The 8,802-nt window shown below is 50.6% G+C and overlaps 1 pseudogene; it reads right to left on the reverse strand.

Annotated features, from left to right (window-relative positions):
• Window positions 1-8,289: 8,289 nt before the first annotated feature.
• LOC142287673 (U2 spliceosomal RNA) lies at window positions 8,290-8,496 on the reverse strand (annotated as a pseudogene).
• Between the last annotated feature and the right edge of the window lie 306 nt (window positions 8,497-8,802).

Raw genomic sequence — 8,802 nt, forward strand, 5'->3', positions numbered from 1 at the left:
GACTCTGATCAAGATGAACAAGGGTTGGATTGGGCCAGACTTCACCACACCACCAGCAAATGAGAGCGGAATTTAAAGTTTGTAACGGGAATTTGCCATGTACCTCCAGTCACCCATGGGTACACACGTCTGGACTTTGGATAATCGCTGGACTGCTCCTCCTTCTCCTCATGCGCCACCATGATGACCGTTACAAGAGTTAGGCCTTTGTTTCAGGTATACCCCCAGTGGTAAATTTTTTCGCCCATTCTTTGCAGAATGGACATTACAACGACAGGAGACCCGCTCCTGACAATGGACACTTAATGTTTTGAGGCCCTCATGCACGTCTCTATCCAGGGACAACGTGGAGCCTCCCAATTTTTGGCTGCCCTGCCAAAGGGCTATACTACAAAAGACCCACTTCCTGACAATGGACACTTAATGTTTTGAGGCCCTCATGCACGTCTCTATCCAGGGACAACGTGGAGCCTCCCAATTTTTGGCTGCCCTGCCTAAGGGCTATACTATAATACACCCACTTCCTGACAATGGACACTTAATGTTTTGAGGCCCTCATGCACGTCTCTATCCAGGGACAACGTGGAGCCTCCCAATTTTTGGCTGCCCTGCCAAAGGGCTATACTACAAAAGACCCACTTCCTGACAATGGACACTTAATGTTTTGAGGCCCTCATGCACGTCTCTATCCAGGGACAACGTGGAGCCTCCCAATTTTTGGCTGCCCTGCCTAAGGGCTATACTATAATACACCCACTTCCTGACAATGGACACTTAATGTTTTGAGGCCCTCATGCACGTCTCTATCCAGGGACAACGTGGAGCCTCCCAATTTTTGGCTGCCCTGCCAAAGGGCTATACTATAATACACCCACTTCCTGACAATGGACACTTAATGTTTTGAGGCCCTCATGCACGTCTCTATCCAGGGACAACGTGGAGCCTCCCAATTTTTGGCTGCCCTGCCAAAGGGCTATACTACAAAAGACCCACTTCCTTCCAATGGGCACTTCAGGTTTACAGGCCCTCATGCACGTCTCTATCCAGGGACAACGTGGAGCCTCCCAATTTTTGGCTGCCCTGCCTAAGGGCTCTACTATAATACACCCACTTCCTGACAATGGACACTTAATGTTTTGAGGCCCTCATGCATGTCTCTATCCAGGGACAACGTGGAGCCTCCCAATTATTGGCTGCCCTGCTAAAGGGCTATACTACAAAAGACCCACTTCCTTCCAATGGGCACTTCAGGTTTACAGGCCCTCATGCACGTCTCTATCCAGGGACAACGTGGAGCCTCCCAATTTTTGGCTGCCCTGCCAAAGGGCTATACTACAAAAGACCCACTTCCTTCCAATGGGCACTTCAGGTTTACAGGCCCTCATGCACGTCTCTATCCAGGGACAAAGTGGAGCCTCCCAATTTTTGGCTGCCCTGCCTAAGGGCTATACTATAATACACCCACTTCCTGACACTGGACACTTAATGTTTTGAGGCCCTCATGCACGTCTCTATCCAGGGACAACGTGGAGCCTCCCAATTTTTGGCTGCCCTGCCTAAGGGCTATACTACAATAGACCCACTTCCTTACAATGGGCACTTCAGGTTTACAGGCCATCATGCACGTCTGTATGCAGGGGCATTGGTGAACCTCACAATTTTGGACTGCCCTGGCAAAGGAAAATACTACAAAGACTCAGTTCCTCAAAATGGGCACATTAGACTCAGAGGCCTTTATGTACGTCTCTTCTCAGGGACATCGGAGTGCCACACAATGTTTTACGTAAAATCTTTCATGTATTGATCTCAAAAAGTAACATACATTAGCTCTATCTCACTATTGGGTATGTGCCCTTAACATTTCCGCTATGAAAAATCATTTTGGTGTCATTTTGGAAGGTTTTCTGGTGAGTCCGTAAAAATGGCGTAAAACGCGAACAAAATTATTCACAGCTGTGACTTTTGAGTGATAAATGCTTCAAGGGGTCTTCCCCATGCTGTTGCCATGTCATTTGAGCACTCTTCGGAGACTTTTGTGCCATTTTTAGGGTTTCTACATGCTGCCGGTGGTCATTTCACAAAAATACTCGGGTCTCCCATAGGATAACATTGGGCTCGGTGCTCGGGCCGAGTACACGAGTATCTTGGGAGGCTCGGCCCGAGCTTCGAGCACCCGAGCTTTTTAGTACTCGCTCATCACTACTAATAAACCTAAAAAATAAAAATAAATTGAATAAAAATCATGAATGTTGTGTTATAACAGGAAATTCGGTGTAAGAATGAATATCCGGGATGAGAGTTCAGCGAATGAGTTATAGAAATTGTTACAAAAAGGAGTGTGTACGGTTTATGCGTAAATTTTCAGAATGCGTACATGAAAATTATATGTATGTGAGAATGTCCCCCATGCTTTGTAAAAAGTTATTTATGAAAATGTAAATAAAATATATAAAAATGCCTAATTATTTATAATTTATGAGAAAGATATATATGTATGGAAGAATGTTATAAGGTGTCCAAGAACCATAAAGAAAAAGGGTGCATATATAATGTTAGAGGTCTAGAGTTCCACCAGGCTATATCACCCCTAAAGAAATAGAAAGAAGACCTTACTACCTGTGTACCCCAAAAAAAGCTATATTTCTTAGCCAGGATTATGGTGGAGATATGCACAAGTGAAATAAGAATATAAAGTAATACAATAAGATTATAAAACCAATATGTGTGCATTCATGCACCACCCGGTACGCTACCCTTGCCAAATTGCTCACTCTAGATCCCCACACGATCCATGAAGCCGTTCCCCCGGTCACACCGCCTGCTGCCGGTTCCCACTCATCCCTGGGGGAGTTAGGCGAGTGGTATCGAGAGCTACATGTCGGCACTGATGATACCCCCATACACCACAAGGAAGGGGTATACCGGGTGGTACAGGAGTATGAGCGGGTTTTTAGCAAGCACCCTCTAGATTTTGGGCAGATTAAAGGGGTTCAACACCACATCCCTACCGGTACACACTCCCCTATTAAAGAGAGATACAGGCCTATTCCCCCTGCGCACTACCAATGCGCCAAAGACATGTTGAGGAACATGAAGGAGGCAGGGGTTATTAGGGACAGCTGTAGTCCCTGGGCCGCTCCGTTGGTGCTGGTTAAGAAGAAGGATGGCACCATGCGGATGTGTGTGGATTACCGGAAGATTAACCAGATAACGCATAAGGATGCTTACCCTCTGCCCCGCATCAAAGAGTCCCTGGCCTCGCTGAGAACCGCTAACTACTTCTCCACCCTTGACCTCCCCAGCGGGTACTGGCAGGTGGCCGTGGCACCGGAAGACCGAGAGAAGACTGCCTATGGGACCGTTTTGCTGTACTTGGATGATGTGATTGTGTACTCACAGACGTATGAAGCCCACCTGGAGCACCTAGCCGAGGTGTTCGCGTCCCTTGCCAAGTATGGGATGAAGTTGAAGCCCTCAAAGTGTCATCTGCTGAAACCCAGAGTGCAGTACCTAGGACATGTGGTTGGTGCGGAAGGTGTCGCCCCCAACCCCGAGAAGATCACCGCCATCCAAGACTGGCCGAGACCGACCACAGTGAGGGAAGTGAGGCAGTTTCTGGGCCTGGTGGGATATTACCGTCGCTTCATTAAGGGGTACACAAAGATGGCTGCCCCCATGCAAGACCTCCTCGTAGGACAGACCAAGGGTGGTAGATCCCTAGTAGCCCCATTGGTGTGGGAAGAAAAGCATGAGGAATCCTTCCGCCAGCTGAGAACAGCCCTGACCGGAGAGGAAATCCTAGCGTACCCTGACTACAGCCGCCCATTCATCCTCTACACCGACGCCAGCAATGTGGGCTTGGGGGCTGTTCTATCCCAGGTCCAAGACAGAAGGGAAAAGGTAATAGCTTATGCTAGCCGAAAACTCCGACCGACTGAGAGGAACCCTGAGAACTACATCTCCTTCAAGCTTGAGCTCTTGGCACTGGTGTGGGCTATCACCGAGCGGTTCCGCCATTACCTGGCAGCAGCCAAGTTCGCCGCGTACACAGACAATAACCTGCTGACCCATCTAGATACGGCCAAGCTGGGCGCGTTGGAGCAGCGGTGGGTGACCAGGTTAGCCAACTACGATTTCACCATCAAGTACCGGGCCGGCCGTACCAACGTCAATGCCAATGCACTCTCCCGGATGCCCCACCTGTCGGAAGAGGGGCCAGAGGATGATGACCTCGAAGAGATCGAGTTGCCTGCATTTCACCGGCCATTCACTGAGAAGGTGCACGTCTACCAACAACGGGTGAACCTGGATCCGCTGCCCCGACAGGACTGGCAGGAAGCTCAGGACCAGGCACCTGCTGTCCGCCTGGTCAAGACTCTAGTGGAACAGGGTTCTGCTGGGATAGACCCTGCTGCCCCTGCCGAAGCCCAACGTCTGTGGCAAGAACGGACCCGGCTATACCTACACCAGGGGAAGTTGTATCGCGAGCTGATTAATCCAAAGACTCACGAGAAGATCCGCCAGCTGGTGATTCCCCAGGCTAACGTGCCCACCGTCCTGCAAGCATACCATGATGGTGCAGTGCACTTCGGGTGGAAGAAGCTAGAGATGTTGTTAAGAGAGCGGTTCTATTGGAGTGGAATGCGGGAATCTGTGGAGGCCTGGTGCCGAGAATGTGGCCCTTGCGCATTGAGAAGGAAGGACGAGGCCAGCCAGAAGGCACCCCTACACCTGATCATTACACACCAACCGCTGGAGCTGGTTGCCCTTGACCATGTAAAGCTCACCCCCAGCCGAAGTGGGTACACCTACGCTCTGACCATCGTAGACCACTACTCGAGGTTCCTGGTGGTTGTCCCAGTTAAGGACTTAACCGGCCGCACCGCTGCTAAGGCTTTCCAGGCTTATTTCTGTTGACCGCATTGGTACCCGGAGAGGGTGCTTACCGACCAGGGTCCGGCCTTTGAAGCAGAGGTATTCCAGGAATTCTGCCAGTTGTACGGCTGCAAGAAAATCCGGACCACGCCTTACCACGCCCAAACCAATGGCATTTGTGAAAAGATGAACCACTTGGTCCTGGGCCTCCTCAAGACGTTACCACTGGAAGAGCGGAACCTGTGGCTGGAGAAGCTACCTGACCTGGTCGATATGTACAACAACATCCCTTCCAGCTCTACGAAATGCACTCCAGCATACCTGATGAGAGCTCGTCCCGGCCGGCTACCAGTGGATCTGGAAATGGGCTTGGAAGCTTCAGAAGCACTCCTGTCGACAGCTGAATGGGACACTCGGCGGAGGACACAGTACCGACAGGTCCAGGAGTATGTTGAAAAGAACTTGTGCCGGAGTCGGGGACAACAGGAGCAGTGCTTCAACAAGAAGGCGCCTGCCGGTTCCTTCCAACCTGGGGATGTAGTGCTGAAGCGGAAAAGAAGGGCCCACAAGCTGGATGATCAATGGGAAAAAACCCCGTATGTAGTCCAGCCCACAGGATGGGAGAATGGGAAGGCCTACCAGATCAGCCGTGACCAGGGGGGGACTTTGGCCACGGTTTCCCGAGACCACCTGAAGAAGTGCCCACCAGCATTGAGAGTAGCGGATGAGGCTCCAGTTCCCAGTCCAGTGGAGAAGGAAAAAGAGGTAATCCACACCATGATGGGTGATTTTCCAGCAGACTGGCCTACACAGAACGGTGCGGTGATCCTTCCAGTGATACTGTTCCCACAACCCGTGGATGAAGAAATGATGGAAACGGTTAACCGCGAGCCAGTGCCCAGGGATGTACCTGTACCCAGCTCCCCTACGCCTCCGCCTGCCCCACATGATAGCAGGGAGGAGGAACTGACTGTTCCCTCTGCCCCACTGCCTGTCACCACTGACACCGGACCCCGAAGGTCCACTCGCCCCAACCTAGGTAGACCCCCACTTAGGTACAGGGAAACTACTCTTTAAAAGGGGGGGGCTTTATGTGTTGAGTGTACCAGTTTGAAAGTTTTAAATGATAAGTAAAGATGATCAACCAAAGAAGTTTACCTGATTGAACCGTGATTAAACCGGCCGTTGCCGGCAACTGTTGTCCCCGTAGGGACTGTGCAACCATTGCGTAAGGAACTGCTTACGGACAAGCCCGAGAACTTGCAGGGCAACCACAAACTTAGTGCAATGTAAATAAAAATGTTTGTTGGCTTGACACCGTTACCGCCTCCGGAGAGGCTGATTTGGGAGGATGGGCCTGGAGGAAAGGGATGGCCTAGGCCCGCCACTACCGTAACCGGTGGCGATCCTCCGGGGGTTCAGGGGTCCCCTTGGACGTGGGCCCCCTGAAAGAGACAGAACCCGCTCGGGCAACTTGGTGCTGGACTGGGGTCAAGGGGTGCTGCCCGCTTCTTAGGGGCAGCATCAGGGCCAGGTTGTTTGGGTGGGAGAAGAGCGGAAGCTGTACCGTTGTAAAATGTTTATGATGCTTTTACATGTTTTACCGTTTTATTCTTTTTCAGTTGTGAAAATAAAACCGGTGATGGACGGGCAGCCCGCGGACGGTCTGCATTTTACTATAGGGGAATGTGGCGCCCTGGACAAGCCAGGTCGTCACAGGTACTACACCAACACACTCTACACTCCGGCTAGGCACACCGAAGCTAAACACAAATCCTAGTTGCCTTCCTCCAGGGGCTGATGTCCACACCAGGGGGTGGGCCAGGCGGTTGATCCCACCCACCGAGGAGTTCACAGTCCTGGAGGCGGGAAAAGGAGTCAGATTAGAGATCAGTTTTGGAGTTAGAGAAGTGAAGAGGAGAGGAGACTGACCGTGTCCGGGTGTGTGGCCCGGGCACTCAGCAAGGTTGGCAGACGGTGGTGACCTTCTGCAGGAGAGGCTGATTGGAGTGAACCGTACGGACCGGGGATGGGCGGTGGCCCGCCGGTACCAGATCGAGGAGTGAAGAGAAGCCAGCACCATCCGGCAGGGCCTACGGACCCCGACCAGGCTAGGAGTCGCCGTAAAACCGGTCAAATCCGTTAGCGACAGGAACCTCCAGGGTTTCCCAGCAGTCAAGACCCGATTGAAGGCAACAGCTCACACCGTAGAGGGAAGCACAGTCACCGCCAAGGCTACAGTTCCCAGGGCCAGAGCCTGCGGGCAAAAGGGGCTCCCTCAGCATCCATCCAAGCTGGGGAGCGGGTTACCGGTGGGAAGCCCGCTAGATTTTGGGGGAATAAAAGGGGTCCAACACCACATCCCCACAGGTGCACACCCACCCATCAAAGAGAGCTATAAGCCAATACCACCTTCACATTGCCAGTGTACCAAGGACATGTTGAGCAACATGAAGGCGGCTGGGGTTATCCGTGACAGTTGTAGCCTTTGGGCAGCTCTGTTGATCCTGTTAAAAAAGAAGGACGGCACCACTCCCCGTATTGAGGAATCGCTAGCTGCATTGAGAACTGCAAATTATTTTTCTACCCTTGATCTCACTAGTCACTATTGGCAAGTGTCCGTTGCTGAGGCAGACCGGGAGAAGACCGCCTTCGCCACCCCTATGGGTCTCTGCGAGTTCAAAAGCATGCCCTTCGAGCTGTGCAATGCGCCAGGAACCTTCCAGAGGCTGATGGAATGCTGCTTGGGACAAGATTTTAGGGTGTATAAAAAGGGAGATTATATCCCGTGATCCCAACGTATTGTTACACCTCTATAAATCACTTGTAAGGCTACATCTGGAATATGGGAACCAGTTTTGGGCTCCACATTTTAAAAAGGACATTCAGAAGTTAGAGTCAGTTCAAAGGTGGGCAACTAGACTACTACAAGGAATGGAAGGCCTCCCATATGATGACAAGTTGAAAAAGTTATTAAGTGATTATTGGCTGCAATGGGGCTTTCTGGCTGGTGCCAGCCTCTCTTCTTAGCACACAGGAACCACAATCCCTACACCATGCTTCAATGGATTCTCTCATCCCAGCCCAGTAAAACTACATATTTTACACAGTCATAAGCAGCCAAAAGGGATCTATTCTATTCAATTGCAAATGATCTAGATAAGACTGAGAATAAGATACTGCACGGGACATAGCAGAGTTGGTCAAGTTGAGTGGAGATGAGTTTGCTATTTGGCACAGCTTTTTGCATCAATAAAGCAAGTAAAAGGTGTGAAAGATAAAAAAAAGGGTGAAAGTGTGAAAAGTGAATTGGCCAAATTGAGGTGCATATAAAGTTTTTGCTTTCTTTCAATTCACTAATGGGGCTCATTTGAATCAGGTGAATTGAGTTCTGCTTTTGGAAACTGGGTTAAGAAGGGGTGCACCGGTCCTGGAGGTACTGCAATACCAGGTCAATGCGTGGAGTGGACAGAGCAAGATTTTTTCCATCTCCTTGTTCTAAAAATCCATTTAATATATGGTCCCCAGAGAGGGGACGTATCAGATATTAAACTGATAAGAACAGATTTAATTTTTTTTTTTTTCTGTTTATCAGTAGGACTTCAAAATAACAAAGGTGATCGCCTCCCGTTGCCTGGGAACCGTCCAGGCACAAGAGGGCTATGTGTCACCAGAAGGCGCACACACTTCCTCAAGGCCGGCAGACGTGCAATCCCAGGCACCTTCCAGTACCGACCAAGGTAGCGTCCTCCGAAACTACACTTGATCTTAGCCAAAAGGCCGAGAAGCTATAACCCGAATTGGTTACGGCCTTGAGTGGCACCCTGGCCTATACCGGACACATCTTAGGGAGAGGGAGACAAACCCACGCCTACAGAAGACATTTTGTCACCCAAGCCAACCCTTGAAAAGGCTGTTTTGCAGAGC

Source organism: Anomaloglossus baeobatrachus, unplaced genomic scaffold, assembly GCF_048569485.1.
Source record: "Anomaloglossus baeobatrachus isolate aAnoBae1 unplaced genomic scaffold, aAnoBae1.hap1 Scaffold_74, whole genome shotgun sequence".
NCBI classification, from domain to species: Eukaryota; Metazoa; Chordata; class Amphibia; order Anura; family Aromobatidae; genus Anomaloglossus; species Anomaloglossus baeobatrachus.